Consider the following 15722-nt stretch of genomic DNA (forward strand, 5'->3'; position numbering starts at 1 on the left):
TTTCTCTTTGCCATTATCATTCTTCATAGTCATACACTCTGTGTTCCACTGCAACTCTGCAACTGATTAATTTTAAAATGGAATTTTCATTTACGCCTGCATAAACAATATTGTTACGTCGAATAAAAATAAAGAATGTGTGATTTTATATTATAGTAAGACATTTGAAATTTGAAATCTTTGAAATTTGAAATCTTTGAAATTAATTGAAGAAGTGGAGAATTGGTATTGGTGATGGTGGTATTGATTGAATGAAGGCGAATAATAATGGAAATAGGTGAATGAATTAGGTGGCACGAAAAGAGAATAAGGCAATGTTTGGTTGATAATTGGTGGTGTTGGAGTTTCGGGTGGTGGGGTAGGTGAGAAAAGGCATCCCCCTATAAAATCTGCTATAGCCTTTGTCTTTATAATTTCTTGAAACTGATTTTGAATACAATTTGGCTAATAAAATTATTCTTAAATATGTGATTAATTAACATTAAGTTAATATAATCCAAAGAAAGGATTCTATCACATTATGATTCGATATGTGGATTTTTCCTTCTATATTTAACGAGAGATAAATGTAGAAAGAGAAAATAGTTGGAATGAAGTGCAGAATTCTTGAATTAGGAGGCATGGTGTTGAATGTGGCCTTAGTTACGGGTCAGGTTCATCCGACGCCGTTAAAACACGCATACGTGTAATACTATCGCGTATAATGATTCAATTTATGGTTTGAAAATAGGATTGGCATCGATTTGGAATAAAGCTATATTTGAGGGATAATTAATCCCAATGATAAAGTATTGAAAAAGTGGCCATTAAATATAGATAGGCAAGTTGTGTGTGTTTAGAGACGTTGCATTAAAATGAAAGCAATTTGTAACAAATAGGCAACGTCGTTTTGAATGAATTGCCTGTCGTTTTTGCTAAGTACGCTATTATCTTTCCCGGAATTGCACACTTTATGTATTTATACTTACTTGTCAATTTATTTCGTCTTCATATATAAATTCATGTTTTATCAAGCATTTAGAAAAATCTTTCTTAATAGTTTATGTTCTAGAAAAAAAGAAAAATGTATGTCGATTAGGATTTAGGAGTAATTTTTGAATGGGAAACATTTCTTTTCGTACTTATATTATTAATCCTTGTATTTTTAGTAAATTAACTGCTATTCAACATAATTGACGTGTATTTTGTGGTTGAAAATCATGTTTAAGTATTTGTCATGTACACCTAATTATAAGCTAAATAACCATTCTCGATACCAAAGTGAAAAATAATTTATATAATATTTTAAATTACTTAATTTTGTGGAATCTAAGTTCATAATGTTAGTGTTGTTGATGAAGATAGAGCAATGTGTATTTATTGGCGTGACAAATGCGTAGTTGTGTATGGGGCTACATACATTGTCGCAATGCACCCACTTTAGCTGGAATTGAAAAGATTGGTCATGATATTTATTATTGTTTGGGATAAAATTGGGACTTTGATATTGAAATTGCATAGATTGTATGTATATGCACACACGACTACACATTTGTGATCCATAATTATTTGATAGTCATACTCGAAAAAGGAAAATGATGTAAACCTGTGTCTGTGTGTGTATATTCAACTGGTGATCAGTTGAGTTTATATATGAAAATATCATAATATGCTTATATTTAAAGAATAACTTTGGGACGTAACCTATTTTTTTGATAATTAATCAAGATAATCCCACTTATAGATGCCGACTGATGTAGTGGAGTAGTTTTTATTTATTTGTTTGTTTATTTTAACTATTAAGGTTTTTATTTTGATTTCTTTTAATAGTATAATTTACGAGTTTGGTCTCCCTAGTAAATTTAAGATGAGTGATGGTGTCTTCTCTCAATTGAGAGGCTCCATGATAGTGAATAGGCTCACCCATTATGAAATGATATTACAAAGGGTCATTAAACATCGATGATGCATTTTTTTTTCTTAAATAGCTTGTGATTTGGTCTCCATGTTTTCTTAAGATCGATGAGTGATTTCTTGTGAGTTGTTTGTGGGGATGTGGTTTGCTATTTCGTCCTATAATACTACTTCACTGAGGTTATGTGAACGAAAAATTAAAATGATAAATGATGAGAAAATAAAATACAAGAAATTAAAATAGTTATTTTCTATTAAAAGAGAGTATTAGTCATTTAGTTTGAGACGTTTTGAAAAAGAATATGAATCGATCAACTTGGGACATATGGTGTGTAAAGGAACAATATGTTTAATTAATTAACTGATAATACCTTATGAGTCTCGACTCTCGATTGTATTCTACATGAATCCTAAAAAATATAAAAATATAGGAGTATGTCTTAATTCATTTATTTTAGATAGATCCAAAAAAATAGGGAAATCATTAAATTATTCAAATCCCGAGCAAAAAGAAGGAATTGAGCAATGTCATTTTTTATCCATGGCGACATCTTTCTTTGATTTTGGTCTATCCATTTTGAATAATTTGTAGCTTGCGTGCATATGTATTTAATATATTGGACGAAATGGAGTGTAGTTATTGGGCATTAAAGAGTTACGTGTTGTTCACATATAATTAATGGAGTATTAGGTTTAAAATAAAGCCTCGTATTTATTTTTATTGTAAAACGGTGAATCTACCATAAAAATAATATTTCCTCTGTTCCACAAGAATATATACTTTTAATTGGACACAAATTTTAATGCATAATTAGTAAAGTAAGAGAAAATTAAAAAGAAAAAATAATTAAAATATTATTAGTGGAGAATGAGTTTAACTTCGTTAGAGAAAAAATAAGTTTGCAACATTAGAAAGTACATACTTTTGTGGAACAAACAAAAAAGAATAGAGTACATATTTTAATGGGAATGAGGGAGTAATGAATTTGATTATCTATAACTAATCGCTATTGATAATATTATTTATAAATGAAACTCATTATCTATTCATACTAATCCAATATTGTTTTATGAAAACACACGTTACATCATTTCAGTCTTTTTTCTATTGATGATTGGTGTATTATAATTCTTATAAATTTTGATATATTTAAAATTACATACTTGACAATTTTAATTTAGTTGTGATAGTTTTGTGATTTAAAGACAAAATTGTACAACTGATGTTGAAAGCTTGAAACCGATCAACCCAAACCAGAGTAGAACTTTGACAATTTTGGAATAATAGTATTCATTAAATTACATTTTCCATGTATGGGATAGTGATCAAATTTAGCCCAATATCATGCAATTTATAAAAAAAAATTATCAATATTGTTACTGAATTGTGTCATAATTGAGTTTATACTAGTACAAATTTATTGGACGATAAATTGATACAAATCACGAAGTTGAGATAAAATTAACAGATTAAAAAAATCTGAATACAATAAAATTGCTAATAAGTGTAAACTCGATATACTATTTTTTTGGAGGGGATTGAAACCCCGCGTATACTTTAAATGCTTATAAATTATAATGTCAAAATAAAACCGAAACATTTTAGTTATATATATCAATTTGTCCAATATCTTAATCAAAACAAGTTCCAAAGATGGTTTGGTCCATTCTTAGATACATTATTGGTTACTTAAATAATCAAATTTTTGGACAAGGTATATCCATTTTTACATAAAAGTTGGGAATTATCCAACTCTTGACCACTACCAAGGGTCATCTCACATAATTCCCTTGATTTATGTTATTTTTTAAAATATTTTACAAACAAATGAAAATACTATAATCTATTAGCGATATGTAACTAATACTGCTAATTTATATTTCTGACGTTAGGCTGGCGATCCAATCTTAGAAAGGATCAACACTAAATTAAGATCAAAGAAAGATGACGACAATTTTTTTTCATATTTGAGAATGATATGCTATGGTGACTGATGTCCTAATTTTGTGTCTTATCAAAGTCTGATTATGTGTTGTGAAAAAAATCTATGTGCATTATTATGGCTGAACTCTGAAGACAGTAATCTCAAATACATAGATAATAAAGATATTATTTGATGCCAATGATTTGCCTAACTAATCTTTACCTTGTCTTAATTCTTATATTGAAAATCAACAATTCAGATATAATTCTTTACCTTATCTTAATTCATATATTGAAAATCAACAATTATTTGATATGCGATAGCCTCAATTGTGAAGTTGAAGCACTTGTCACATTTTATATTTATCAATCTTCATTGGAATTTTTTAATTGGATTAATTTCCAAATATTTACCCGCCAAAGAATTTTGAAGCACACTAAAATCCAACTTTCTATGATCTCACTGGAGCTTGATTTCGGCTCAGGCCCATTAAATCAAACATAATGTGATTTTCCTTAGTTGTGGGCCTGATTTTTAAAGAAAATATGAATTTTATTTAAGTCTGCTCTCGTCCTATTATTACAAAATTTCTTCTATTTCAATTTCTTTTGTTTTAGGTTTCAATTTTCAATATATCTAGTCTGATTTATAGCTACTTTTGACAAAACTACGTGGTCTGTACAAATTTGGGCCCAGTATCAAGAAAATAGATATTCCATTTCTGTCTCAACTTCAGTTTCTTTTTTCTTGGTTTTTTTCATTCCACATTATCATAGTGGATACTTCGGTGTGGGGTGAAAATTGGGCACAATATGAAGAAATATAAAACATGTGAAATTACAATTCTTACAGTTATATACTTCAATGATTGAGGATAGAATTCTTGTTAATAGTATTATGTATTCTTCAAAATTCTTGTCTATAGTATTGAGACATGTGAACATAGTTTAGGCATGTTTTTGAGAGACGAATTGATGAAGAGAGACTAGAAATTGCTGGGCCATGAAGCAATAAATAAATTGTACATTTGTACTAGGCTAGGCCTGCCCAATATCCCATCCTTTATCCATATTTGAGTTCATACTTTATAGTCAAAAGAGTGAGAGCACAAAAAATAGGAAAACATGTGAATACACCACCATGTGAATAAAGACTTCAGACCCTCTCCCTCTCTCTACCTTTGCTTGTTTATCACACATGACTTATTTCTGTGAGAGAGAGAGAGAGAGAGAGAGAGAGGTTACTTACTTATTTTGTCTAAATGTGTGTTGAGAAAATGGTAGTATGAGGTGGTGGGCCAAATCTTCCACTTAAAAGACACCAAGCCATCAAAGCAAAATGTCCACCTCATCATCTCTTTGATTGAACCAGCCAAACAAATATTGGGTGGGCCCGGGCCCACTCCAGCCTGCACACATTCGGCCCACTTTGGATTATGAAAGCACAAAAGCATTGGCTCAAATAAAAGAACCCTACTACAACCACTAAAGGAGAGAGAGGGGGACAAAGTGAAGGAATGTTAATCCCATCAAACATAGATTTGGAAAATGAAATGAAAATATGGTAATGGGAAACATTTGACCTTTGTTTAATTCATCATGCACCTTTGATTGCACCTATGAACAAGGAACTTATGTTGTCTCTCTTATGCCTACTCAATCTTTGTTCTCTTCATTATATGCTTTACTTTCCTTCCCCTTTTCTTCTTTCTGCTACCAACCAATACTACTATATTGGAATACTGTATTTCATTTCATTTTTCCATAAACAATATACACATTTTTAACATAGACATGTCAAAATCTACTCACACTAAAACATATGCGCCTTCGTGCATAGGAGTTTTCGTCCTAATACAAGTATATTTTTTTTATCTCATCGGTTCGATTCATGTGAAAAATAGTGTTACACATATATTAAGTTATTTATTTATTATGGTGTTACCGAAATTTAAAAGTTAATTAGAATGATTTGTAATGTGTGCGTAATGAAAGTTGGTCAATTGAGATTATTGTGCATAATTTTTACTTATTGCCACTAATGCACTCACTATCTTTTTCTTGTCTGCATCAATTGCCTTTGAATTTTTTTTATATGTTTTGAAATCAATTATATACGTAGATGTTGCCACAATCACAAGCATGCATGTAAGGTAAACTTTGTGTCGACTATAATTCATACAAGATGTTAAATCCGACAACCTACCTTTGATGGAGCATGAAATTTTATAAGGCAAAAGAAAGTGTAAACTTTTTTTACTTTCACTATTGGAGACTTGAGTATAATTCCCCATTTCCACTTTAACCTATCTAATTGGATTGTTATCAATGGCGGTGGGGTTGAGTCATGAAGAAGCCCATAAATTTTTTTCACCGTTAATAATACTTTATTAACTAAATAGGAGTAGTAATTAAATACAATTAGCGTGTGAAATAAGGCGTGTTACGTATTAACCCAAAAGTTTAAAAATAAAAGAGAACTTAAACTTTAGATAATGATAAACTCTCTCTAACGAAAACTTAGGGATTAAAGTATTAAACACTAGAATGTAACAAATGCAAAAATTGGACATATTAATTGTTGCAAAAAAAATATTAATGGTTATCAATATACGAGATAACAAAAATCGTGAAAATCATGTGATTTCGTTGCAAAAAAGCCTCAAAATCGTGGGATTTCACAAGCTATATTTTTACTTTAACGGGTGATTTTTACTATCCAATTCGCTTTCTATTTTCCACATAAAATTTGTGCAGATGATATAAAACTCAAGAGATATAAAATTATTTGATATCACTTTATTTCCTGACCTAACCTAATCTCTGCTTTTACATAAGTGGTGTGATTGCGAGATTGGATGTAAAAATTAAACAAATCTCATATAGTCAATAAACTAAACAATTATTGCTCCTCAAAGGTGCATTTTAACTCGACGTTCTTGAAAGGCTTCTTTTTAGATTATTTTATCATTATTATTTCCTTCTGTTTTGGCTTTTCCTTTGTTGCATCCGACTCATATAACCTTATAGAAAGATAAATAACGTCGTTTTATATTAAACTATTCAAAAGCATAAAATTGCATTATGTTTTATTAGTTCTTGATTAATATTTTAATTATGTAGTTGGGACTTCTTTCGTGATAAGGTTTTACTTTATTGTTGAATTTGGGTGATCGCTTATCATCAAGTAATAATTTAGTGGTTTTACGAGATTCTATCCACTTTATTAAAGTATAGATATATAATTAAATATGTATGATTGATCCTAGATTTTTAAGCATTTCCAGCGTTTTCATTTTGCAAGAAGTTTTTTTGTTCAAGTAAGGATAAATAAAAATTGTTTATGGACTTGTACTGATTTTTATATAATCGCAAAAAATACCAAAAATCTCAAATTTATTCAATCCTTACGTTAGTATGAGTATCATATTTGTGAGTGTTGCAAAATCATCTTTGTAAAATTTGGTTAAATATTTTGTAAGCAAGTAATTTCAACCTTTTGTGGCTCTGAAAACATCCAAGCTGCGAAAATCTTATTTATAAATAAAGAGGTCATGAAATCCTACTATCCAAATAAAATAAATAAATAATTATATTATCTTACATAACCAATCTATGCAAACAAGATAGGAATATTATCATGAATAATGGAATGACTTATTACTATTAATATCACATAATTATAATATCCATTTTAAATTTAGAGTAAATATACATATCTCCAGCAATACATATCTCAAAAAATAAAAATATCTTGATCGTAAAAACTACAATAAACTTTGAGCGAATTCTTATTTTTCACAATTTGTAAGTCATTTTAAAAGTTATAAACTTTAAGATTGATGGCAATTTCTCACAATGGGTCATTCTTCAAACTGAAGGTCTACTAAATACTAGTAGTAGAATATTTTATCCTATTAGACTCATATTGTTCAACGTTGAAACGACATCGGTTAATGTATAATTCATACTACGCCACGCAAGTAGATCAAAATCTATAAAAAAAAATTATATTTAAGTCGGGTTGAGAAATGCACACCTGTAATAGTAACTTTTAAAACCAATTAGTATAATGTTTAAAAACGACTACCAATAATCCAATATTAACCCAAAGTTAATATCTTCAAAATGGAGTAAAATACTACATATATAGAGTACATATAGTTAGTGAGAGCACGTGATCTTTTCGCGCGTGCGAAAAGGCTATGGGGATGCAATACATCACATTCTTCTTTGACTACCCACCCGCTACTTTGCGCCGCTTTCTTTGCCTTGCTTGTCCACCACTAACATGCGCAGTTCCCACATTGCCACTGGACCCCACCCAATTTTTAGTACTCGTATATCATTTTCTTACAAATTTCAGAGCATGGACTTGGAGTATGTGTTTTATACTCCTATTACTCATTTTAATTTGTGAAGGAAATGGGGCAGATAGCCCAAGAATTTAAATTTGTTTAACGTCCAAAGGCAAGAGATCGATTTACTCAACATCACCCCTAAATTTTAAATAGTCAAATTTGTTAAGAATATGAATATATGACTATTCTCCAGCAACTAAGACCATCCACAACGGGTCTCGCCGGCGTCTCGCGTCTTGTCCCGGCGAGACGAGACCCCGGCGAGACGCGTTGCAGCCTCCGTCTCGTCCCGCGTCTCGTCCCGCGTCTCGTCTCGGCGAGCCACGAGACGAGCTGTCTCGCCACGCGCCTAGGCGACGTGGCGCAGCCCGGCGTCGTGCGTGACGCCCACTCGCCGGCCCGCGAGTGAGCGTCGTCACGTGCTGACGCAATAAATATTTTTTTAAAAAAAATTCGAATTTAAATTAAAAAAAAAATTGTAACGGTATTATTACCGTTTTTTTGTTTTTTTATAATTTTTTTGTTTTTTATTAAATTTTTTACTCTATAAATACTCCTAAACTCATCCTCATTTACACACAACTACACATCTATTCTTCCTATCATCTAAATTTTCTCTCAAATTTTCACTGAAATTTTCATAACCCAACTCAAGATGTCCGGCGACGGCGAGGGCAACTATGGCGGCTCCGGCTCCGGCGGGTGGGATCTCAACTCGTTCGGCGATTGGGAGAACATGATCAACACATTGGGCGGTGGAGGTTCGTCAACGCCGGGGACGCAGGGTTCGGCGACGCCGGGGGGTACCAACCACCCAATTTTGACCTTGATGCATATGTTCGTCCCAACGTCCCGCGGTTTTCGCAGGGATTATCCCAGATCCGGGAGGATTTTCCAGTTGATCCCACGCCGGGCATCGGCCGAGGCGGTGGAAGTGGGCGAGGCGGTGGAAGTGGGCGAGGCGGTGGAGGTGGCCGAGGCAGTGTACAACCCCAGACAGGCGAGGACGAGGAGGAAGAAGAGGAAGAGGATCTTGGCCGACATCCGTACAACAACCTCGAAACGATGGCGGTGTACAACGCCTGGATCACGGTCTCGTACGATCCCAGCGTCGGGAATCAACAAACCCGGAAGTGTTTCTGGGAAAAGGTTGTGAGGTCTACCACCAAATAAAGCCGAACCGCTCCCGCAAGCGCACACTTAAAATGATCCGCTGTCACTTTGACCGAGTCGACCGACAGGTCAAAAAATTCTGCGGCATCTACTCGACTGAAGAGGCGCGCTACCAAAGCGGCACCACGGCCACCGACATTTTGACGTCCGCTTTGCGCGCCTACTACCAGGACGAGGGACATCAATTCAGATTTGTTGATGTTTGGCAGGCCGTCAAGGACGAGGAACGATGGGCCGGCGGTTTCCGCTCCAGCTCGGGCTCAAACTCGAAGCGCACGAAGCATACGGCGAGTGGCCAATACTCGTCTAGTGCTGGTGCGTCTGGTGGTGACACTGCTGAAGGCATCAGCCAACATGATGCTGAATCCCAGGAGTTTGCGGGTACGGTCGGCGATGCAGGAGGATCCGCGAGTAGGCGCCGTCGGCCGCAAGGGACGAAGGCGGCGAAAGCGGCTAGAGCAAGGAAGGGCCGAGGCGAATCAAGCCATCCGGCCTCAGGATCGGGCTCGCGAGGAGGCTCGGACACACTTATGGTGGCGTACATGACCGCCACAATGGCGGACACTTCCCGCTTCTCGCACTCCCAATACGCGGCCTGGTGGAACGGAATTGTGCATATGGCAGCACAACTTGGCCTTCCGACTCCCCCTCAACCTCGACCGCCTCCGGAGGATGATTAGCCCTTCCGATTAGTTTTTTTTTTATTTTGTGTGTTTTTTTATTTTGTGTGTTTCACTCAACTTTATTTTACCCAATTAATACCCGCAAGTGTACGGGGTTATTGTAGCATTTAGCAAGCAAGAGTATATCGTATCCCACAGAGACAATTAAGTGTAAACCTAAGTACCACGAATAAATTTCAACTACTATCCAGACAATCAGGAAATTTGGTTTTGAAACTAACAACTACTAAAAGCATGTAAATTCAGAGAATAAAATAGAACAAATAAACAAGAGAGTGATAAAGCAAGTTGTGTAGATGATGGAGAAATATGCAGAATTCAAGGATCCGATGCACAACTCATAGCTTAACCCAATTAAAACCAATTTACCATTTAAAGTCTCTAGAATTGTTGAATCAATCACAATTGTAGATTAAACCCCCTCCCGAGGTGAGAAATCTGTAGATTAGGTGTAATAAGTGAAGTCCCCTTCTAAATCTTAGACCTAACTCCCAAAGGTTTGATTAGATTAAAGATCCCACTCATAATCTCAACTCTCCCGAGTTTTATTGAATTAAGGTGTGAATTATTGTTCTTTCAAGATTAAATATTTCATCCCCCGATTACTCTAAGAAATCCTAACACTCCCAATTGGTGATCAAGCAATTGATAGGAAAAAGCACAAGAATAATTCAAACAATTACAAGAGCAAGATAAAAACGAAATTAATTGGATTAAAACTATGAATCAATGCATCTTCACCAAGAATTCTACATAAAAGGTTTAGTTATTCATGTTCAAGGTAGATAACAAAAAGAAACTAAGAAAAACAAGGGAAACCATGATACGGATTACAATTGGCGGAGGAATTGAAGCTTGAATCTCCAATCTTCTTTCAAGAGTGCTTCCTAGAGAGAGAGTGTGTGTTTTTGCGGCTTGGAGAGAATGAATTTTCGTTGCCCTAGCCTTTCTCTTTTTATTTTCCTCAGAAAAATCGATTCTGGGCTAAAAATCGTCAGTCAGACGGACCCGGCCGGGTGGAATTATTGCACATAAAATCCACCCGGTCGGGTAGAAGTCTCTGGACTCTTTATGAACAAAATTGGCCACCCGGCCGGGTGGAATTATTGCACATAAAATCCACCCGGCCGGGTAGCTCCCGGCAGTCCGCGCGACTTTCGTAGATCGGTCATATCTCTCTCATCCGAACTCCGATTGGGGCTTGTGAGGTACCCACGCGAAGCTCTTTCGATGATGAAGACAATGGTACTCTCAAAATAGGATTTGGACCCTATATTGATAGGCAGATTAACGTTTGAAGCAGACCCCAGTCACGGCTTGGCTCATTTTGACTCCTTTTTACCTATTTTAACTTCAAACACTGGATAAACTCATCAAAGCACCTTTATAGTGAAATATGGACGTAAACTCAAGTAATATGCATTTAAAACCAATTATCATCACGTTTAATGCCCAATAAAACAGTTAAAATACGAGTTTATCAGTGTTTTTTTATTTTGTGTGTTTTTTTTTGTGTGTTTTTTTATTTTGTGTGTTTTTTTTGTTTTAATTTTAATAAAGTGTGTTTGTTTAAATTGAATTGGGTTTTAAAAAAAATTATAAATTAAATTGAATGAATTGTAATTAAGAGACGGTATAGAGACGGTTAAGAGACGGAGCGTTGCAGGTTCCGTCTCTTAGTTAAGAGATGGAGGAAAAAAGGACAGTGGGGCCCTCAAATAGTGCTCAAATAGTAGTTAAGAGACGGTTTAAGAGATAGAGACAACGTTGTGGATGACCTAAACATGAAAACTACTTGGATAACAAAACGTCAGGCTTCATTTAATTCCATTTCGACACACATCCATCATCACAATATCAAATTTCCTCTCATATTTCTTTGTCACCAATTTTCGCACGTATCCCTCATTTTTGCTTCATTAAATACATAGCGTAGAATGTTGCATAACTTTTCTTCTTTTTAAGTTTTAGATGCTATGTTTAATTGAATATTAAAATAATCATTGTATGTTACATGACATCAACGATTATAGTAGTAGTACTAGTACTAGGTACATTACGACGTCGTTTCGAACTAAATTTTACTGAGGTGGTGAAATTTATAGAAAGTCAAAATTTGTAGTTACATTGAAACGCTCAAAAGTGATGGATTTATCTCCCAATTAATAACCTATTCATAAACGACGATCCAAATAGAAATAAATCTAATTAGAAATCAAAAGTGCAAAAATAGGGTGTTGGTTTAGCATCTTTCATGATGAGGAGACAGGACAAGGGCATTAAATGACTTTACCATGAAAAGAAAATTACAAATTGAATTAGTTAACAACCAAACAAGTAGCGAAAATTAATAGACATTGGAATAACCAATCAAAAAAATCGTTATAATTGGTACAGCAAATGTCCTAATTATGATCCTTAACCTTTGAAAACTATCTTCAGACCATAAACTGTTCTCTCCTCTCCATCTTTAATGTGATTACGACTTCACATTGGTTTAACACTAAATTCAGGCGCCAAACAGATCCTTACTATTTTCTGCATCTGTTTTTTTACAAATATTGCAAAAATTTTAAGTGAAGTTAGTTTGATCAGTCTTGTCATGAAATGGGTAATTAATTATGGGATTAGGGCACCGGCACGTGATTTTAATTAAGAGATGAATATGAAATGTTGGCATTTAAGTGCAGTCCAAAAATATGTTGGTCGATTTTGGTTACATCTAATTTGTCGTGTTTATCTACTCAGTTCTATCAATTTGATGTAATTACGAATAATTCCATCAAATTTTATTTCTTCATCAATTCATGTTGATTTGCTATTAAACAAAAGGAGATCGCATCAGGGTTTAGTTTATGCTTAACAATCAAGTTTAATTAAAATTTTAGTATTACTCGTTAGTATATATGTGGAGTGTTTGGTTTGCAAGATTGTATCCCGGATTAAATTAGTAGTGAGTTTGGTTCATGAGATTTAGTCTCCCAACTCAATCCTAGATAGATAATCATGTGATAATTAGTCATAGCTAATCCCCTATGACTAAAATAATCTCACAACTCAATCTTAACTTATATCTTAATATTATTTTATCTAAAAAACCGAACACCACCATGGAGTATTAATTACTACTACGAACCAATTTCATTTAATTTAATATTTCGATCATGCGCAGATCGAGCTGGATGGTATGACTTTATGTATTTAAAATAAAAAACCCACTAATTTTAATGTAATAGTGACCTTATCAAAAGTTGTTAATATAATAAAAGATTTATAGCCTCAAAAAAAAACTAAAAGGATTAGAGATTCAATGAATTAGCTATAAGGAGGGACCGACTCTAGGTTTCAAAATTCGTAGTACTATATATTTCAGTAATGTAGATAATCAGTAGTAGTAGAATAGAATGTGTTTAGGTCTTGAAAGTAAAAAGTTACTCCTTTAGTTCCTTAAATCATCTTATTTTACTAATTTTATTCAGTTTTTTTAATTATCTCATTTAATTTTCATTATTTTAATAAATATACTTACATTCTTTTAAAATTTTCCTCTTAATTTTAAAAATAAATCAAACAACTTCTTAAAATCTACTATATCGTAGAATAAGGCCATCCACAATGGGGCGCCCTAAGGCGCCACGTCAGCATTTTATCCTCATGCCCTTCCACCTGCAGTGGAGAGCTTTAAGGGGCGCCATAAGCATTTTAGTGTTTTTTGTTATTTAATTTAAATGTTTTCAAATATATAAATGCAAACTTATTAAAAAACACAATGATTAACTAAAAGAACGGGAAAAAAATTCATTGATTTAAAAAAAGTTACACGAGTTAGAAATAAAAAAAAGTACAAATGAAAAGTGAAGATGAGGTATATATAACAAAATTTTTGAATTAAAAAAAAAACTAAAACGCGTTGCATCGTCAGCGCCATCATCCGCGTCGCCCACAGTGGGCGGGCGATGACGCGAACGATGCCCTATCGTCCGCGCTTCGTCCGCGGACTAAGCGTCGGGCGCGGATGACGCATCGTCCGTCGTCCGTAGTGCCACAGTGGCGGACGATAGCGCGCCCGATGCATCGGGTGCGCTATCGTCCGCCCGATGGCCTAATTAATAAGGAAAGAAGGAAATAATATACTCCGTATTTAAGAAAATGTGGTGGTGAACTCTTGGGGTTGTAACTACAGGCCTACAAGGTTATTCTGTTTATTACCGTGAGAATAATTGAGGGAGTAGTAATTTTTGATGATTTTGTTGGAGTATTTATAATGGGGAGTTGAGGTAAAAGAAGATCATGTAAAGATGGAGCAGGTGAAATCCCATCAGCAAGATACGATGCTACAGTCTACAGCTACCCTATTCTGTCTCACCATTTCCAACCCCTAAAACCTATGCTCCCTTTTACAGATATGGCAGTAGTTAATTTAACATGCAACAACAATCACAATCCCATCTTCTACTTGTACAATGCCTCATTTCATTTTTAAGAAACTGATATTTTACTGGAAAATTGAGAGCATTTGGATGCTCAATGGAATTACATACTGCTAGCAATTAAGATGCTTTATTGGAAAGACAATAAGAGAGATACAGTACTTCCTCCGTCCTCGAAGAGTATGAACTTTGAGTTCAGCATAGGTTTTAATGCAAATTGGTAAAGCAAGAGAGATAGATATATAAAGTTTTTTAAGTATTGTTAATGGAGAATGAGTCACACCTCATTAGAGAGAAGAGAGTTTCCAAAATTAAAAATTCATATTCTTTGGGGACGGACGAAAAGAAAATAATGCATACTCTTTAGGGACGGAGGGAATACTGCTTTACTAATTTTTTCATCTTTAAAAAGGGTTGAGTTTATTTGGATAAGTTAAAAAGAAAAATAGTGTATATGCATTGCTGACGTGGTAAAGTGGTTAATATTCTCACATCCGTCTCATAAAAGTATGTGCATTTGAAATGACACAAGAATTGATGCACAATTGGTAAAGTAAGAGAAAAAAAGAGAATGATAGTTAGAGTATCCTCATCCGTGCTCTTGCCAACGAGCACGGATGTGGGCACGGGCTTACTTTTACTCCATGCTCTTAGGCAAGAGCACAACACCCACATCCGCGCTCTTCCGCAAGGACAAGCTCAAGGGTCTCACCATTCTATTATTCAATTTAAATAAAAACATTTCAACAAAATTAAAATGCATTAAAAATATCCGGAATACTATTACAAATTACAAAAAATTAAAAATTACATAATTAAAATCATAAAAATTAAAAATTACATAATTAAAATCCTAAAAATTAAAAATTATATAATTAAAATCCTAAAAATTAAAAATTACATAATTAAATTAATAAAATTAAAAAAATCCACTACTCGTGGCCGAATTTTGCCCAAATGTGTTTGATTAGGTCTTCTTGTAGCTCAATGTGGGCTCAGGTATCGCGCATTGTGTTCCTTGTTTCGATCCTCTCGCCCATCGTCGTATGCACACCTCGGCGTGGGGGAGACCTCGCGGTTGAGCTTCCGGCTATAATCATGTAGTCGTAAAAGCTAGCCACCATCGGTCCTTCGTCAGCTATAATCATGTTGTGCAAGATAATACACATGTACATGATGTCGGCGATATTTTTCACGTACCACAGCCAAGACGGGGCCTTCACAGTGTTGAATCGGGCTTGAAGGACCCCAAAAGCTC

This window comes from Salvia splendens, chromosome 7, assembly GCF_004379255.2.
Source record: "Salvia splendens isolate huo1 chromosome 7, SspV2, whole genome shotgun sequence".
Lineage (NCBI taxonomy): Eukaryota > Viridiplantae > Streptophyta > Magnoliopsida > Lamiales > Lamiaceae > Salvia > Salvia splendens.